Here is a 19,585-nt window from a genome sequence, read left to right on the forward strand (position 1 = left end):
TTCCCACTATGACCTGTCAGAGAGTGGCACATCCAGCACAAACGCACCCCCCTATTCCCAGGGAAAGCGTTCGACCACACACAACCCCTTCAAGTCCGTCCCGAACCAATTGCCCGACTCGGACAGAAACCTGTCCAATGGGGTGGAAAGATAGATTTGCTGTCCCTGACTCAGACACCAAGAGGAATTTACTGTCAGTAAAAATCAAGACAGGAAACACTCAGATGTTTCACATTCTGTCCCTTTGTGATGGGAGGGGGGGGGTTGGGAGATGAGGGGGCGACAGGATTGGCGGGGAAGTGGGGAGGAACCGGTGAATTGTAACTTGTGAACACATACCCAGGCCGTCAGGACTGGCTCCCTTTGTCTGTCCCAGGTAATGTGAGGGCAACATCCCTGGCCAGCGTTTACTGCCCTGTCCAAGTAGCATCCAGGCAGGTTAGGGTGGGATTGGCCGTGCTAAATTGTCCCTGTAGTGCCCAGGGATGTACAGGTTAGGGTGGATTGGCCGTGCGAAATTGTCCCGTAGTGCCCAGGGATGTGCAGGTTAGGGTGGGATTGGCCGTGCTAAATTGTCCCGTAGTGCCCAGGGATGTGCAGGTTAGGGTGGGGATTGGCCGTGCTAAATTGTCCCGTAGTGCCCAGGGATGTGCAGGTTAGGGTGGGATTGGCCGTGCTAAATTGTCCCGTAGTGCCCAGGGATGTGCAGGTTAGGGTGGGGATTGGCCGTGCTAAATTGTCCCGTAGTGCCCAGGGATGTACAGGTTAGGGTGGGGATTGGCCGTGCTAAATTGTCCCGTAGTGCCCAGGGATGTGCAGGTTAGGGTGGGATTGGCTGCGCTAAATTGTCCCGTAGTGCCCAGGGATGTGCAGGTTAGGATGGGGTTGGCTGTGCTAAATTGTCCCCGTAGTACCCAGGGATGTGCAGGTTAGGGTGGGATTGGCCATGCTAAATTGTCCCCGTAGTGCCCAGGGATGTGCAGGTTAGGGTGGGATTGGCCATGCTAAATTGTCCCCATAGTGCCCAGGGATGTGCGGGTTAGGGTGGGATTGGCCGTGCTAAATTGTCCCGTAGTGTCCAGGGATGTACAGGTTAGGGTGGGATTGGCCGTGCTAAATTGTCCCGTAGTGCCCAGGGATGTACAGGTTAGGGTGGGATTGGCCGTGCTAAATTGTCCCCGTAGTGCCCAGGGATGTACAGGTTAGGGTGGGATTGGCCATGCTAAATTGTTCTGTAATGCCCAGGGATGTACAGGTTAGGGTGGGATTGGCCGTGCTAAATTGTCCTGTCGTGCCCAGGGATGTACAGGTTAGGGTGGGATTGGCCATGCTAAATTGTCCCGTCGTCCCCAGGGATGTGCAGGTTAGGGTGGAATGCCCACGAGTAAATATAGGGGAGGGGGAAGGGTGTTTGTGGGTTTATCTTCGGAGGATTGGTGTGGACCTGTTAGGCTGAAGGGCCTGTTTCCACAATGTAGGGATTCTCTGGTTTCCCAAGAGAGCAACCAAACCAGTGGCTGTTTTTCAAAGTGAGAGTCGACACTCACTCAGGGACATCTTTGGGGCTGGGGGGGTGGGTGTAGGGGGTGACACACACAGAGATAGGGAGGGGGTGTAAGGGACCGGAGGGGGTGACACACACAGAGATAGGGAGGGGTGTAGGGGGCTGGAGGGGGTGACACACACAGAAATAGGGAGGGGGTGTAGGGGGCTGGAGGGGGTGACACACACAGAGATAGGGAGGGGGGTGTAGGGGGGTGACACACACAGAGATAGGGAGGGGTGTAGGGGGGCTGGAGGGGGTGACACACACAGAAATAGGGAGGGGGTGTAGGGGGCTGGAGGGGGTGACACACACAGAGATAGGGAGGGGGTGTAGGGGGCTGGAGGGGGTGACACACACAGAGATAGGGAGGGGGTGTAGGGGGAGGGAGGGGGTGACACACACAGAGATAGGGAGGGGGGTGTAGGGGGAGGGAGGGAGTGACACACACAGAGATAGGGAGGGGGTGTAGGGGGCTGGAGGGGGGTGACACACACAGAGATAGGGAGGGGGAGTAGGGGGAGGGAGGGAGTGACACACACAGAGATAGGGAGGGGGTGTAGGGGGCTGTGACAATTTGAGGAAGTTTGCATCATTACCGAGAGACTGTTTTTGGATGAACCACGTGTCGGAATTTGGGAGTGAAACTGCAAAGTCACATCAAACCAAGAGAGATGTTCCCTCATCACGATCGGTGAATCCTTTCATAACAGTTTGCATCAAAATAAAAATCATCTTAATTGTAATTGAAACAAAGAGAAAGAAAAATCGGTCGCATCTAAAATGCGAACACCGTTAGAAGATTTTCAAACGATTATTTAAAAAATATTTATTGCATCGCCAGGGAATTTTTACAGAGTAAACTTTCAGGCGAAGTTTTAGAGTCTCCTACATCGGTGTTGCATTTGGTGAAACGATATCCTTCCTTTGGATAGTCATTTTAAAAGAAAAAAATCAAAATTACATGTTTAAATATTTAATATTTGCAAACAAAAACTTCATTTTAAAATCACATTGCGTTTAATTTACGTATTTTCAAAATAACGTTAAATTTCGATTTAAGTTTTGCTAAATTGCGTTTTTGTTCCGACATTTTAAAAATGCACCTTCATTTTCGACATTTTTAAACGCGTTTTTAGTTTTTTAGTTACATTTTATATTTAACTTGCCCGTTATCTTACTAGATTTTTTTAAATGCACCAGTTTTTTAAAATTACAATGTTTTAAAATTATCATTTTCTTGGAGATTGCATTGCTCATTTTTGGATTGCTTTTTAATTTGTTTTAATCGCTTTTTAAATTTTTCCTTATTCCTTTTTAAATTATCTTTCAATCATAACTTTAAAATTTGCAACATTTTTAATTAGAAAAAGTCTGAATTGCAATTTTAATTTACTCAATGCTTTAACTTGCAAATTTTAAACGTTTAGAATTACAATTCAATGTTTTTAAATTGTTTTATTTGCTTGGAGATTGCATTGCCCAGTGTCGAGTTGCTTTTTAATTCGTTTTAATCTTGTTTTGAAAAAAAATTCTTGAAATCCTTTTCATTGTTTTTAAATTACAAGTTGAAACATTTTTAGTTAGAAAAAGTGTATTTTTTTCCAGAGACTGTTTTTGCAATAAACATTTTCTTGCTAAATTACAGTTCTAAAAAAAAGTAATCTCCCTCTCACCGAAAAAATAAGTCCAATGATTTTCAATGAAAAAAAGACCATTTGAACTGCAAACCAGAAAGAGACCAGATTAAAAAGTTAATTCTCTCAGATTCCCCCACAGCTTCTCAGAAGAAAATGCCTCACTGCTCTTGTAACAATAATCATGGATTTTTCTGGTTCTGGTTTAATGTTTACTCCTGCCCCTTTGTTAGCCTAGCTTTCTGCCCAGGAATCTGCCAAAGAACACTCGTTCATTCCAACCATCTCCCCAAATTGGGTTCCAAAAAGCAACTCAGACCCTTTAACTTGCTCTGATAGTGCAGGGAGAAAGTGAGGACTGCAGATGCTGGAGATCCGGGCTGGAAAAGCGCAGCAGGTCAGGCAACATCCAAGGAGCAGGATTCCTGAAGAAGGGCTCATGCCCGAAACGTCGATTCTCCTGCTCCTTGGGTGCTGCCTGACCTGCTGTGCTTTTCCAGCAACACATTTTCAGCTCTCTCTCTCTGTCTCTAGTTCTCTCTCTCTCTCACTGTCTCTAGTTCTCTCTCTCACTGTCTCTAGTTCTCTCTCTCTCACTGTCTCTAGTTCTCTCTCTCAGTCTCTAGTTCTCTCTCTCTCTCATTGTCTCTAGTTCTCTCTCTCTGTCTCTAGTTCTCTCTCACACTGTCTCTAGTTCTCCCTCTCTCACTGTCTCTAGTTCTCCCTCTCTCTCTGTCTCTAGTACTCTCTCTCTCTCTCTCAGTCTGTAGTTCTCTCTCTCTCACTGTCTCTAGTTCTCCCTCTCTCACTATCTCTAGTTCTCTCTCTCTCTCACTGTCTCTAGTTCTCTCTCTCTCTGTCTCGAGTTCTCTCTCTCTCTCACTGTCTCTAGTTCCCTCTCTCTCTCTCTCTGTCTCTAGTTCTCTCTCTCTCACTATCTCTAGTTCTCTCTCTCTCACACTGTCTCTAGTTCTCTCTCTCTCTCTCTGTCTCGAGTTCTCTCTCTCTCACTGTCTCTAGTTCTCCCTCTCTCACTATCTCTAGTTCTCTCTCTCTCTCACTGTCTCTAGTTCTCTCTCTCTCTGTCTCTAGTTCTCTCTCTCTCTCACTGTCTCTAGTTCCCTCTCTCTCTCTCTCTGTCTCTAGTTCTCTCTCTCTCACTATCTCTAGTTCTCTCTCTCTCACTATCTCTAGTTCTCTCTCTCTCACACTGTCTCTAGTTCTCTCTCTCTCACTATCTCTAGTTCTCTCTCTCTCTCACACTGTCTCTAGTTCTCTCTCTCTGTCTCTAGTTCTCTCTCTCTCACTGTCTCTAGTTCTCTCTCTCTCACTGTCTCTAGTTCTCTCTCTCTCACACACTGTCTCTAGTTCTCTCTCTCTCTGTCTCTAGTTTTCTCTCTCTGTCTCACTGTCTCTAGTTCTCTCCCTCTCTCTCTCACTGTCTCTAGTTCTCTCTCTCTCTCTCACTCACTGTCTCAATTTTTCTCTCTCTCTCTCTCACTGTCTCTAGTTTTCTCTCTCTCTCTCTCTCTCTCTCTCTCACTGTCTCAAGTTCTCTCTCTCTCTCTCACACACACACACACAGTCTCTCCTTCTCTCTCTTTCTCTCACTGTCTCTAGTCCTCTCTCTCACTGTGGAAAAAGTGTGAGGACTGCAGATGCTGGAGATCAGAGCTGAAAAATGTGTTGCTGGAAAAGTACAGCAGGTCAGGCAGCATCCAAGGAGCAGGAGAATCGACGTTTCGGGCATGAGCCCTTCTTCAGGAACAACAAGAACAACATAATCTCAACAGTACCATGTTTTTTCATTGAAGATCCTGGAAATAGCTCATTTCATTATATATTTTTTCAAAACAGGGATTTAAAAATTCCTTTAAGGTTTTCTTTCAGAAAAGTCTGCAGAAAATAACTTATTAGTTAAACAAAATTTTTTTAGAAAAAATGTGATAAATATTATTTTAAACAGTTTTGCTTTCAAAATGTCTCTGGAAAGTATTTTATTTTAGTTATGGATTTAAAATTGTTTTAAAGTGCGTGGAAAGTAATTTAATTAGTAAAAAGGGTGAATGCAATTTAAAAGTTGTGTTAAAATATTTTGTTTTCAAAGTCATTTATTTAGGTAGGCTTTTTTTAAAAATATATAATAATTTAAAAGGATTTTGTACCCAAAAAAATCTCTGGTCGATAACTTATTTCAGTTGGTTTTGCAAATGTGACTTTAAAATTCTGTTAAATCATTTTGTTTTCACAAATTTCTGGAAAATAATGTATTTCAGTTACAAATTATTTTTAAAATGTAATTTAAAGTTATTTTAATGTATCTTTTTTAAAAAGTCTGGAAAATAGTTTATTTTAGTTCAAAAAAGTGAAAATGTGATTTTAAAATCCTGATAAAGCATTTTGTTTCCAGAAGTTTCAGGAAAATAATTTAGCTAGTTTCTTTAAAAGTGATTTTAAAATTCTGCTAAAATATTTTATTTTCAACACATCTCAAAAGTAATTTATTTTACAATTTTAAATAATGCAATTTAAAATAATTTTAATGTACTTTGTTCTAAAAATGTCTGGAATATCATTTATTTTAATGAGAAAAAAAGTGAAAATGTGATTTAAAATTATTTTACTGTATTTTCTTTAAAAATGTCTCTAGTGAATATTTTTTCCCAGTTACAATTTCAAAAAAAAATTAAGAATTGTTTAAAAGTATTTTGCTTTCCAAATAACTAGAAATCAATTTATTTCTGTTAAAAATATTAAAACTACAATTTAAAAATTCTTTCAAATTTTCACATTTTCAAATGCCTGATTTTAAAAATGTCTTTTAAACTATCTATTTTATAAAAGGTCACTGAGTAGAATGTTTCTTTTGAATAAAATAGTTTTTTAAAATGATTTATTATTTAAAAGAACGTTTTTTGCTTTAAAATTTGTCTGAAAATGTTCATTTGTTGTAAAAGTTAAACGTAATTTAAAAATCTTTTCAAGTGTCATTTAAAACAAAATACTCAAACATACTTTTGTTTTTGTTTTCAACGCTGTGATTTTAAAAATCTTTAAATTGGTTTTTAAGTCCCTGGAAAATGATTTATTTTTAAAAATAAATAATGTGAAAGTTCTTTTCTCAAATGGGTGTCTGGAAAATAATATCTTCTTAAAAGCACATTAAAATACTTCGAAAGTGTGTGGTTTTAAAAGCTTCTGGAAAACCACTTTTTTTAGATTAAACTAAAAGCAAATTTTTAAAAAATAATTCGTTTTGAAAATTGCTGGGAATTTTCAGAACGCAAGAAAAATTGTAGGCCATTGAGCCCTGCTAGATTGTTCTGCCATTCAGTGAGGTCATGGTTGACCTGTGACCTAACCCAATTTCCCTGCCTTTATCCCACATCCCTTCATATCTTTGCTCAACAAATTAACTATATGGTAATAGTTCTCTCTCTGTCTCTAGTTCTCTCTGATTAATTAACTGTATAAAATTAACAACTGGTCCAACATCCGCTGCTGCATGTGGAAGAGAATTCCAAACAACCCCCACCCTTTGTGTGCAGAAACGCTTCTGAACATTTCTCCTGAATAATCTGGCCCTAAGTCTCAAGACGACGTCAACATACAGTAGCTAAATATAACAGACTGGCACTGGTTGGGGACTATGGACCTAGAGTCATAGAGCTGTACAGCACGGAAACAGACCCTTCGGCCTGACTTGTCCGTGCTGACCCAGATGTCCTAACCCAATCCAGTCCCCATTTCCCAGCACTTGACCCATATCCCTCTAAATCCTTCCTATTCAGGTCCCCATCCAAATGCCTTTTAAATGTTGCAATTGTACCAGCTTCCACCACTTCCCCCAGCAGCCCGTCCCACACACGCACCACCCTCTGCGTGAAAAAGTTGCCCCTCGGGTCCCTTTTCCCCTGCTCACCTTAAACCTACTCCCCTCTAGTTCTGGACTCCCCCACCCCAGGGGGGAAAAGACCTTGTCTATTTATTCTATCCATGCCCCTCATGATTTTATAAACCTCTATAAGGTCACCCCTCAGCCTCCGACACTCCAGGGAAAACAGCCCCCAGCCTGTCCCAGCCTCTCCCTGTAGCTCAAACCCTCCAACATCCTTGTCAATCTTTTCAAGTTTTACAACATCCTTTCTAAAGCAGCGAGACTAGAACTGGATGCAGTATTCCCCAAAAGTGGCTCCTAAGAAAGGAAATAGGGAAATCCCCGGCAATTACAGACCAGTAAGTCTCACGTCTGTCGTCTGCAAGGTGTTAGAAAGGATTCTGAGGGATAGGATTTATGACCATCTGGAAGAGCATGGCTTGATTAAACGCAGTCGACACGGCTTTGTGAGGGGCAGGTCATGCCCCACAAATCTTATTGAGTTCTTTGAGGATGTGACTAGAAAAGTTGATGAGGGTCGAGCTGTGGATGTGGTGTATATGGACTTCAGCAAGGCATTTGATAAGGTTCCCCATGGTAGGCTCATTCAGAAGGTCAGGAGGAATGGGATACAGGGGAACTTAGCTGTCTGGATACAGAATTGGCTGGCCCACAGAAGACAGCGAGTGGTAATAGAAGGAAAATACTCTGCCTGGAAGTCTGTGGTGAGTGGTGTTCCACAGGGCTCTGTCCTTGGGCCTCTACTGTTTGGAATTTTTATTAATGACTTGGATGAGGGAATTGAAGGATGGGTTTGCAGATGACACAAAGGTTGGAGGTGTCCTTGACAGTATAGAGGGCTGTTGTAGGCTGCAGCGGGACATTGACAGGATGCAGAGATGGGCTGAGAGGTGGCAGATGGAGTTCAATTTGGGTAAATGCGAGATGATGCATTTTGGAAGGTCGAATTTGAAAGTTGACTACAGGATTAAGGACAGGATTCTTGGCAGTGTGGAGGAACAGAGAGATCTTGGTGTGCAGGTACATAGATCCCTTAAAATGGCCACCCAAGTGGACAGGGTTGTTAAGAAAGCATATGGTTTTTTGTCTTTCAATAACAGGGGGATTGAGTTTAGGAGTCGTGAGATCTTGTTGCAGTTCTATAAAACTTTGGTTAGACCACACTTGGAATACTGCGTCCAGTTCTGGTCGCCCTATTATAGGAAAGATGTGGATGCTTTGGAGAGGGTTCAGAGGAGGTTTACCAGGATGCTGCCTGGAATGGAGGGTTTATCTTATGAAGAGAGGTTGACTGAGCTTGGACTTTTTTCATTGGAGAAAAGGAGGAGAAGAGGGGACCTAATTGAGGTATACAGGATAATGAGAGGCATAGATAGAGTCGATAGCCAGAGACTATTTCCCAGGGTAGAAATGACTAACACGAGGGGTCATAGTTTTAAGCTGGTTGGAGGAAAGTATAGAGGGGATATCAGAGGCGGGTTCTTTACACAGAGAGTTGTGAGAGCGTGGAATGCGTTGCCAGCAGCAGTTGTGGAAGCGAGGTCATTGGGGACACTTAAGAGACTGCTGGACATGCATATGGTCACAGAAATTTGAGGGTGCATACATGAGGATCAATGGTCGGCACAACATCGTGGGCTGAAGGGCCTGTTCTGTGCTGTACTGTTCTTTGTTCTATGTTCTAACCAATGTCCTGTACAGCCGCAACATGACCTCCCATCTCCTGTACTCAATACTCTGACTAATAAAGGACAGCATACCAAACGCCTCCTTCACTATCCTATCTACCTGCGACTCCACTTTCAAGGAGCTATGAACCTGCACTCCAAGGTCTCTGTGTTCAGCAACACTCCCTAGGACCTTACTGCGTGAGTCCTGCCCTGATTTGCCTTTCCAAAATGCAGCACCTCGCATTTATCCAAATTAAACTATATTAAGCTTAGAACAAAGAGTGAGCTCCATAGAATGTACACAGGTGCAATTTGGAAAACTCAGGGAATGGTAACAAGCCAGCTGGGGGCGGTGGGGAGAGAGAGAGAGAGCGCGAGAGAGAGAGAGAGAGAGAGAGAGAGGGGTGATCAGAAAAGATTTACAAGGATGTTGCCAGGGTTGGACGGTTTGACCTACAGGAAGAGGCTGAGGGCTGATTTCCCTGGAGCGTCGGAGGCTGAGGGGTGACCTTATAGAGGTTTATAAAATCACGAGGGGGGCACGGATAGGGTAAATAGGCAAGGTCTTTTCCCCCTGGGGTGGGGGAGTCCAGAGCTGGAGGGCATGTAAATTTGAAGTGAGAGGGGGGAAAGGGACCCGAGGGGCAATTCTTTCCCCCAGAGGGTGGTGCGTGTGTGGGAGGAGCTGCCAGAGGAAGTGGTGGGGGCTGGTACAATGACAGCATTTAAAAGGTGGATAGGGGACAGGAACTGGAAGGGTTCAGAGGGAGATGGGGCCAAGTGCTGGGGAATGGGAACTGGATGAGATTAGGGATATCTGGGTCAGCACGGACGGGTCGGGCCGAAGGGTCTGTTTCCGTGCTGTGCGTCTCCATGACTCAGTGACTCTATGCTTGTCAAAGCTTCTCTCGCACCTTTACAGTCACTTCAGTGGTGGAGGGGCGAGGGGGTGATCACAGACTGAAACCTGCAGGAATTGCCAACCAGTGGAAGTCCTGTCCCTCATTCTGTTTGGGGGGGGGGGGGGGGGGGGGGGACATCGGAAAACATCAAGGTGTGCAAACGAGCTGAGCTACAGCTCAGCTCCCCGTCACGGCAAACGCCTCAGCCGCGATCTGGGTCACTCAGTAATGAAGTAAGGAAAATTGATGCACGCGACCTGGGCGGAGGGTGCCGTAGCAATCTTAAAGAGGCGTTAATTAAATGCCTGTGTGTTTGAATGGGGCTTTGAGGTGCTCCCGGAAGAATTGAGACAACACCCAATTAGCACCGCAGCCGTAAGGTGGGGAAGGTGACATTGATCACAACGTTCATAAGCTACAGCACGTTTTGTGCGACAGAATAACCCACTACCCTGTCATCAATCTGAGAAGGAGACAACAATCCCACCACCCCCCCACCCCCCACCCCCCACTAACACCACCCACAATCGCCCGATAATTAGCCAAGTTCATGCCTCATCTCCCTGTGTAATCACGATGGTGTACCACACGGAATAAGAGTCCCATGTCCGTGGAATTGTGCTGATCCGACGCACTGCATTACAGTGCCACCTATCTGCCAGTCAGCAGATACCTCACTGCTGGTGATTTCCCCGTGACTGTACAGCTGGGACCCACTGGATTACAGGAGAGAAAGTGAGGGCTGCGGAACGCTGGAGATCAGAGCCGAAAAGGTGTTGCTGGAAAAGCGCAGCAGGTCAGGCAGCATCCGAGGGGCAGGAGAATCGACGTCCCGGGCATGAGCCCGAAGAAGGCTCATTCCGAAAGAAGGGTTCATGCCCGAAACGTCGATTCTCCTGCCCCTTGGATGCTGCTTGACCTACTGCGCTTTTCCAGCAACATATTTTCAGCACCCACTGTATTACAGTCCACATGAGTAATCACACTGTGACCCACTGTAGTAAAGTATCTCTGTAATTACACTATGACCTACAGTATTACAGTCCATATCCTGTAATAACACCACAACCCACTGTATTACAGGCCTTTATCCTGTAATTTCACTATAACCCACTGTATTACAGTTCTGTACCCTTGTGATTACACCGATATAACAGGGTGTATTACATACCATATCCCTGTAATTATACCGATATAACACACTGCATTACTGTCCAATATCCCTGTAATGATACCGATATAACACACTGCATTACTGTCCTATATCCCTGTTATTACACCGATATAACACACTGCATTACTCTCCCATACGCCTGTAATTACACTGATATAACACAGTGCATTACAGTCCCATATCCCTGTAATTACACGGATATAACACAGTGCATTACTGTTCAATATCCCTGTTATTACACCGATATAACACACTGCATTACTGTCCCGTATCCCTGTAATTACACTGATATAACACACTGCATTACTGTCCCATATCCCTGTAATTACACCGATATAACACACTGCATTACTGTCCCATATCCCTGTAATTACACCGATATAACACACTGCATTACTGTCCCATATCCCTGTAATTACACCGATAGAACACACTGCATTACTGTCCCATATCCCTGTAATTACACCGATATAACACATTGCATTACTGTACCATATCCCTGTAATTACACCGATATAACGCCCTGTATTACTGTCCCATATCCCTGTAATTACACCGATATCACACATTGCATTACTGTCCAATATCCCTGTAATTACACCGATATAACACACTGCATTACTGTCCCATATCCCTGTAATTACACCGATATAACACACTGCATTACTGTCCCATATCCCTGTAATTACACCGATATAACACACTGTATTACTGTACCATATCCCTGTAATTACACTGATATAACACACTGCATTACTGTCCCATATCCCTGTAATTACACCGATATAATACACTGCATTACTGTCCCATATCCCTGTAATTACACCGATATAACACACTGTATTACTGTCCCATATCCCTGTAATTACACTGATATAACACACTGCATTACTTTCCCATATCCCTGTAATTACACCGATATAACACACTGCATTACTGTCCCATATCCCTGTAATTACACCGATATAACACACTGCATTAATGTCCCATATCCCTGTAATTACACCGATATCACACACTGCATTACTGTCCCATAACCCTGTAATTACACCGATGTAACACACTGCATTAATGTCCCATATCCCTGTAATTACACCGATATCACACACTGCATTACTGTCCCATATCCCTGTAATTATACCGATATAACACACTGCATTACTGTCCCATAACCCTGTAATTACACTGATATAACACACTGCATTACTGTCACATAACCCTGTAATTACACCGATATAACACACTGCATTACTGTCCCATAACCCTGTAATTACACTGATATAACACACTGCATTAATGTCCCATAACCCTGTAATTACACCGATATCACACACTGCATTACTGTCCCATAACCCTGTAATTACACTGATATAACACACTGCATTACTGTCCCATATCCCTGTAATTACACCGATATAACACACTGCATTACTGTCCCATATCCCTGTAATTACACCGATATAACACACTGCATTACTGTCCCATATCCCTTTAATTACACTGATATAACACACTACGTTACTGTCCCATATCCCTGTAATTACACCGATATAACACACTGCATTACTCTCCCATATCCCTGTAATTACACCGATATAACACACTGCATTACTGACCCATATCCCTGTAATTACACCGATATAACACACTGCATTACTGTCCCATATCCCTGTAATTACACCGATATAACACACTGTATTACTGACCCATATCCCTGTAATTACACCAATATAACACACTGTATTACTGACCCATATCCCTGTAATTACACCAATATAACACACTGTATTACTGACCCATATCCCTGTAATTACACCGATATAACACACTGCATTACTGTCCCATATCCCTGTAATTACACTGATATAACACACTGTATTACTGACCCATATCCCTGTAATTACACCAATATAACACACTGTATTACTGTACCATATCCCTGTAATTACACCGATATAACACACTGCATTACTATCCCATATCCCTGTAATTACACTGATATAACACACTGTATTACTGACCCATATCCCTGTAATTACACCAATATAACACACTGTATTACTGTACCATATGCCCGTCAGGCAGAGTGGCTGAGTTGACGTTTACGCGTAAAACATCGTTTCTCCTGCTCCTCAGCTGCTGCCTGACCTGCCGTACTAGATAACTTTGACATCATGCCAACACAACGCACAGCATTCCTGCTCAAAGCACCTTCAGCTGTATCCTGATGCAACACACCTGTCACATTCCCTGCCCCTCCGCTGTTACTGACCGATCTATGTCGGTACAGAGTGTAACATATTGCAGTCCATGTTATAATTCCATGTGGCTTGTAACATCCTACAAGACTGTAGTCACAAAGCAGAGGTGAAATCCCCCTCCCCCTGCCCCAGAGAACTAAAGCTGTAACACCCAAGGAAGACTACCCCACCATAACTTCCTTCAAATGAGTGGGGAAAGTGGTCTAACCTGCTTTTCAGAAACGTCTCGTGTTTAAATAAAATAAATTCCCGACACTGACTTTCCAGTCAACAGTTAACTATTTATTTCTCTCACTCTAACAGTGAGCAAATATCAACAAACCAAAACAAATCCATTCTCACTGCAAACTAATCCCGAATAAAACAAGATTTTAATGGTATGCTGTTCCAATAAATACAATACCCCACTCAAGAAGGGGTAAGATAAGGGATGACGAGAGCAGAGGAGCTTCTCGTGAAAAGAAAGAAGGTCGCTTACGTAAGGTGGAGGAAACAAGGGTCATGCTCAGCTCTGGAGGATTACAGGCAGGCGAGGAAGGAGCTGAAAAATGGAATGAGGAGAGCCAGGAGGGGGTATGAAAAAGGTTTGGCAGGAAGGATTAGGGAGAATCCAAAGGCATTTTACACGTATGTGAGGAATAAGAGAATGGTCAAAGCAAGAGTAGGGCCGATCAGGGATAGCATTGGGAACTTGTGTCTAGAGTCTGAGGAGGTAGGGAAAGCCCGAAATGAGTTTTTTTTTTGCTTCTAAAGAAAAGGACCTTGTAGTGAATGAAACCATTGAGGAGCAGGTAAGCACGCTGTAACAGAGAGAGAGATTGTGGAAGCCGCTGTGCTGAACGTTTTGACAAGTCGCCAGGGCCAGACCAGATTTGTCCTCGGCTGCTTTGGGAAGCGAGGAATGCAATTGCTTCACCACTTGCAAAGGTCTTTGCATCCTCGCTCTCCACTGGAGTCGTACCTGAGGAGTGGAGAGAGGCAAATGTAATTCCTCTCTTCAAGAAAGGAAATAGGGAAATCCCCGGCAATTACAGACCAGTCAGTCTCATGTCTGTCGTCTGCAAGGTGTTAGAAAGGATTCTGAGGGATAGGATTTATGACCATCTGGAAGAGCATGGCTTGATTAAATGCAGTCAGCACGGCTCTGTGGGGGGCAGGTCATGCCCCACAAATCTTATTGAGTTCTTTGAGGATGTTACGAGACAGGTTGATGAGGGTCGAGCAGTGGATGTGGTGTATATGGACTTCAGCAGGCATTTGATAAGGTTCCCCATGGTAGGCTCATTCAGAAGGTCAGGAGGAATGGGATACAGGGGAACTTAGCTGTCTGGATACAGAATTGGCTGGCCAACAGAAGACAGCGAGTGGTAATAGAAGGAAAATACTCTGCCTGGAAGTCTGTGGTGAGTGGTGTTCCACAGGGCTCTGTCCTTGGGCCTCTACGGTTTGTAATTTTTATTAATGACTTGGATGAAGGGATTGAAGGATGGATCAGCAAGTTTGCAGATGACACAAAGGTTGGAGGTGTCGTTGACAGTATAGAGGGCTGTTGTAGGCTGCAGCGGGACATTGACAGGATGCAGAGATGGGCTGAGAGGTGGCAGATGGAGTTCAACCTGGATAAATGCGAGGTGATGCATTTTGGAAGGTTGAATTTGAAAGCTGAGTACAGGATTAAAGACAGGATTCTTGGCAGTGTGGAGGAACAGAGGGATCTTGGTGTGCAGGTACATAGATCCCTTAAAATGGCCACCCAAGTGGACAGGGTTGTTAAGAAAGCATATGGTGTTTTGTCTTTCAATAACAGGGGGATTGAGTTTAAGAGTGGTGAGATCTTGTTGCAGTTCTATAAAACTTTGGTTAGAGTGCACTTGGAATACTGCGTCCAGTTCTGGTCGACCTATTATAGGAAAGATGTGGATGCTTTGGAGAGGGTTCAGAGGAGGTTTACCAGGATGCTGCCTGGACTGGAGGGCTTATCTTATGAAGAGAGGTTGACTGAGCTTGGACTTTTTTCATTGGAGAAAAGGAGGAGGAGAGGGGACCTAATTGAGGTATACAAGATAATGAGAGGCAGAGATAGAGTCGATAGCCAGAGACTATTTCCCAGGGCAGAAATGACTAACACGAGGGGTCATAGTTTTAAGCTGGTTGGAGGAAAGTGTAGAGGGGATGTCAGAGGCGGGTTCTTTACACAGAGAGTTGTGAGAGCGTGGAATGCGTTGCCAGCAGCAGTTGTGGAAGCGAAGTCATTGGGGATATTTAAGAGACTGCTGGACATGCATATGGTCACAGAAATGTGAGGATTCGTACATTAGGTTTACCTTACATGAGGATCAATGGTTGGCACAACATCGTGGGCCGAAGGGCCTGTTCTGTGCTGTACTGTTCTATATTATTTATGCAAAATAACATAGAATTTAGTCTCTCAAAATTACACCAGGTCTTCCAGTTTCTTCTGTACCTTCTCTATCGATTCTTGTCAGGAATATTAACTGGTTGTGCCGTTCATACCATTGTTATTTAGATGGTGTCTTCTCTAAGATAGAGAGGAGTCTATGAGAGCCAACGATTCTCTCTTGAGGCGTGAGGGCCATTAGCTCTGGTGGATGACAGCTTCCTCTGGGAACTGTCTCCACCTGCTCCCTCCATTTTATATCCATGATGACCCCCACACCAATATTTCATAGAATTGGATTAGTCCTACATTGTCAAAACCATCAGATTTAAATTTAATTGGTGTTTGGTATTTAAGTGCCTGGTTCAAATTGATTGGCTAAATTCAAGAGCCTGCTGTCCTGGTAAAGAGTGTTGCTTGACCAGCTAACCATGTGGCTTTTCCATATAAAACACTTTGGTTTGGGCTCTCTACGCCCCTGCAGTTCAAATGTCTAAGCACAGGAGAAAACACCACCTTTTAAAGGGACCACGCAATGCCTTCCCCACCTAGCATTTTGCAAACCCCAAATTCTAACCTCCTGCCTCCAAATCTACAATTACTCTCCCCCCACTTTGCAACACTGCACCGCAATGGAGTCATAGAATCATAGAGATGTGGAGCATGGAAACAGACCCTTCGGTCCAACCCGTCCATGCCGACCCAGATATCCCAACCTGATCTAGTCCCACCTGCCAGCACCCGGCCCATATCCCTCCAAACCCTTCCTATTCATATACCCATCCAAATGCCTCTTAAATGTTGACATTGTACCAGCCTCCACCACTTCCTCTGGCAGCTCATTCCATACACGCACCACCCTCTGCGTGAAAAAGTTGCCCCTTAGGTCTCTTTTATATCTTTCCCCTCTCACCCCTAAACCTATGCCCCTCTAGTTCTGGACTCCCCCACCCCAGGGAAAAGGTTTTGCCTATTTACCCTATCCATATATAATTTTATAAATCTCCATAAGGTCACCCCTCAGCCTCCAACGCTCCAGGGAAAACAGCCCCAAGCCTGTCCAGCCTCTCCCTGCAGCTCAAACCCTCCAACATCCTTGTCAATCTTTTCCGAACACTTCCACAACATCCGTCCTGTAGAGGGAGACTGGGATTGAACACAATATTCCAACAGTGGCCCCTAACCAATGTCCTGTACAGCTGCAACATGACCTCCCGACCCCTGTACTCGATACTCTGACCAATAAAGGAAAGTGTACCCAACGCCTCCTTCACTCTCCTATCTACTTGGATTCTGATTGCAATGCTGCAACACTATCGATGCCCTGCTGCTATATAACGTGCATTCTGTTTTGCAATTCGATGCACACTAATATATTCCATCTGTATTGTAATCACTAGAATGCAGTGTTGTTATGGACCAGGCCAGACCCTCTCAAAATACTTTCAGTAGACAGTCTGGACCCCAGCCTTTAATTATTTTAAAGGCAAATGGGAAGTATCTGGTCCAGACGCGATACAACTGGTCAAACTTGTGACAATGCTGTCCCTTTAACGAGGTTTTTCACAAGAGGGGTTGTAAAAGCAGAAGTGTCCGATTTGTCTGGAAACAGTTCCTTTGAACAATGGCAGGGAAGCAGCCACTTCTCCCAGTCCAGTTTTCGTTCTTCTAGTTCGGTTCAGTTTTAGCAGGGCAGTCGAAAAGAGAAAGCTGGCTGGGGCCCAGGAGAAGTACCTGCAGTGAACAGAGGTCCTGCCTGAAATTTCTCTGTAAACCTCTCCTGTTTGTGAGAACCTGTGTTTGAATTTGCCTGTTGCAAATGTGTTTATGGGATGCTGCGGGGATTAAATTAAGTTCCTCAGTTGAGTTATGATTCCGTGTCGGTTGGGTGACCAAATAAAATTATTTTAAGTTCTGCTTTCCTTTGTTCATGTTTCACCCATAGTACTTAAACAAATTCTGTTCTGTTTAAAACTGAGTGGTTTGACCAGCTGCATTGGTCCTGGAATACCCACCACACACCTGCCTTTACATTAAGAAATAGTTAGGCGCTGGGCTAACTTTCATAAAACATTTCGACAATGTCTGGCCTGGTCCATAACAGACTATTCGATGTTAAGCAAAACATATTTTTTTTAAAAACACTGTAGTTAAAACACAAACAAAATGAAGAGAAATTTAGAATAACTTTTGAAGAACTTAACCAAATACACAGGAACCTTGATTATCCAGCATTCAATTGACCAAATTTCGGATGATCCGAACAAAATCGCAAGGTCCTGATGTGTGCTTAACTATGTTATCTGGCGTTCAATTGTCCAGCATTCGATTAACCGATCAAAATACTCCCCGCTCTTCAGATAATTGAGGTTCCTTTGTAATAGATACAGTACCTATTACTAATTAACTGTTCTAGTGCCGTACCATCACATAAGCACAGCCCTCAGCAAAAAGGTGAAGGCAGATGCAGATTCTTACATGCCATTCTCCAGACCAGGAGGAAACAACATCAAGAGAGATTTCAGAGATAGTAGCAGCGAGGAATCATTCACTGAAACTTCCAACCTTTCTGGGACCTCACCAGCTTCTGACTGTGACAGCTAAATCAATCCTGAGAGCCTGGTTTGGGAGAGCTGGCCAATCCCATTCAAACTGCTTGCATTGTTCCAAATTGCTTTCAGAAAAACCCTAAAGCCCTCTGAAGTTGTTACTCAGACAGTCCCCAGCAGCTATAGTTTGGCGCCTCTGCTTTAACAACCTTTCTTCAAAACAAAACCAAGACAAAACAACCTTTTTAAAGGCACAGCAGGTTACTGTAATTAGATACAGATTGTAACAATGCAGTTAACGTTTCTATAATTTTATACGGACTGTAACACAGTATAATGCAGTCCATGTTGCTGTAATTAGATACAGATTGTAACAATACAGTTAAAGTTTCTATAATTTTACACGGACTGTAACACACTATAATGCAGTCCATGTTGCTGTAATTAGATACAGATTGTAACAATACAGTTAAAGTTTCTATAATTTTACACGGACTGTAACACACTATAATGCAGTCCATGTTGCTGTAATTAGATACAGATTGTAACAATGCAGTTAAAGTTTCTATAATTTTATACAGACTGTAACATAGTACAATACAGTCCATGTTGCTGTAATTAGATACAGATTGTAACAATGCAGTTAAAGTTTCAATAATTTTATACGGACTGTAACACACTATAATGCAGTCCATGTTGCTGTAATTAGATACAGATTGTAACAATGCAGTTAAAGTTTTTATAATTTTATACAGACTGTAACATAGTACAATAGAGTCCATGTTGCTGTAATTAGATACAGACTGTAACAATGCAGTTAATGTTTCTATAATTTTATACAGACTATAACGGAGTGTAATGCAGTCCACGTTGCTGTAATTAGATACAGATTGTAACAATGCAGTTAATGTTTCTATAATTTTATACAGACTGTAACGCACTGTAATGCAGTCCACGTTGCTGTAATTAGATAGATTGTAACAATGCAGTTAATGTTTCTATAATTTGATACAGACTGTAATGCACTGTAATGCAGTCCATGTTGCTGTAATTAGATACAGATTGTAACAATGCAGTTAATGTTTCTATAATTTTATACGGACTGTAACACACTATAATGCAGTCCATGTTGCTGTAATTAGATACAGATTGTAACAATGCAGTTAATGTTTCTATAATTTTATATGGACTGTAACAGGAGAATGTGAGGACTGCAGATGCTGGAGATCAGAACTGAAAATGTGTTGCTGGAAAAGCGCAGCAGGTCAGGCAGCATCCAAGGAGCAGGAGAATCGACATTTCGGGCATGAGCCCAAAGAATTCCTGAAGAAGGGCTCATGCCCGAAACGTCGATGCTCCTGCTCCTTGGATGGTGCCTGACCTACTGCGCTTTTGCAGCAGCACATTTTCAGCTATGGCCTGTAACACACTATAATGCAGTCCATGTTGTTGCAATTAGATACAGATTGTAATAATGCAATTAATGTTTCTATAATTTTATATGGACTGTAACACACTATAATGCAGTCCATGTTGCTGTAATTAGATACAGA

General features: G+C 43.2%; 1 long non-coding RNA gene across 1 annotated transcript; it reads right to left on the bottom strand.

The window, feature by feature from the left end:
• Positions 1-2,357: 2,357 nt before the first annotated feature.
• LOC140471241 (uncharacterized) lies at positions 2,358-13,213 on the bottom strand. The gene is made up of 2 exons (XR_011956932.1): positions 12,892-13,213; positions 2,358-2,468 (listed from the first exon to the last, which is right to left on the bottom strand). It is a non-coding gene; the product is annotated as an uncharacterized lncRNA (long non-coding RNA).
• Between the last annotated feature and the right edge of the window lie 6,372 nt (positions 13,214-19,585).

This window comes from Chiloscyllium punctatum, chromosome X, assembly GCF_047496795.1.
Source record: "Chiloscyllium punctatum isolate Juve2018m chromosome X, sChiPun1.3, whole genome shotgun sequence".
Lineage (NCBI taxonomy): Eukaryota > Metazoa > Chordata > Chondrichthyes > Orectolobiformes > Hemiscylliidae > Chiloscyllium > Chiloscyllium punctatum.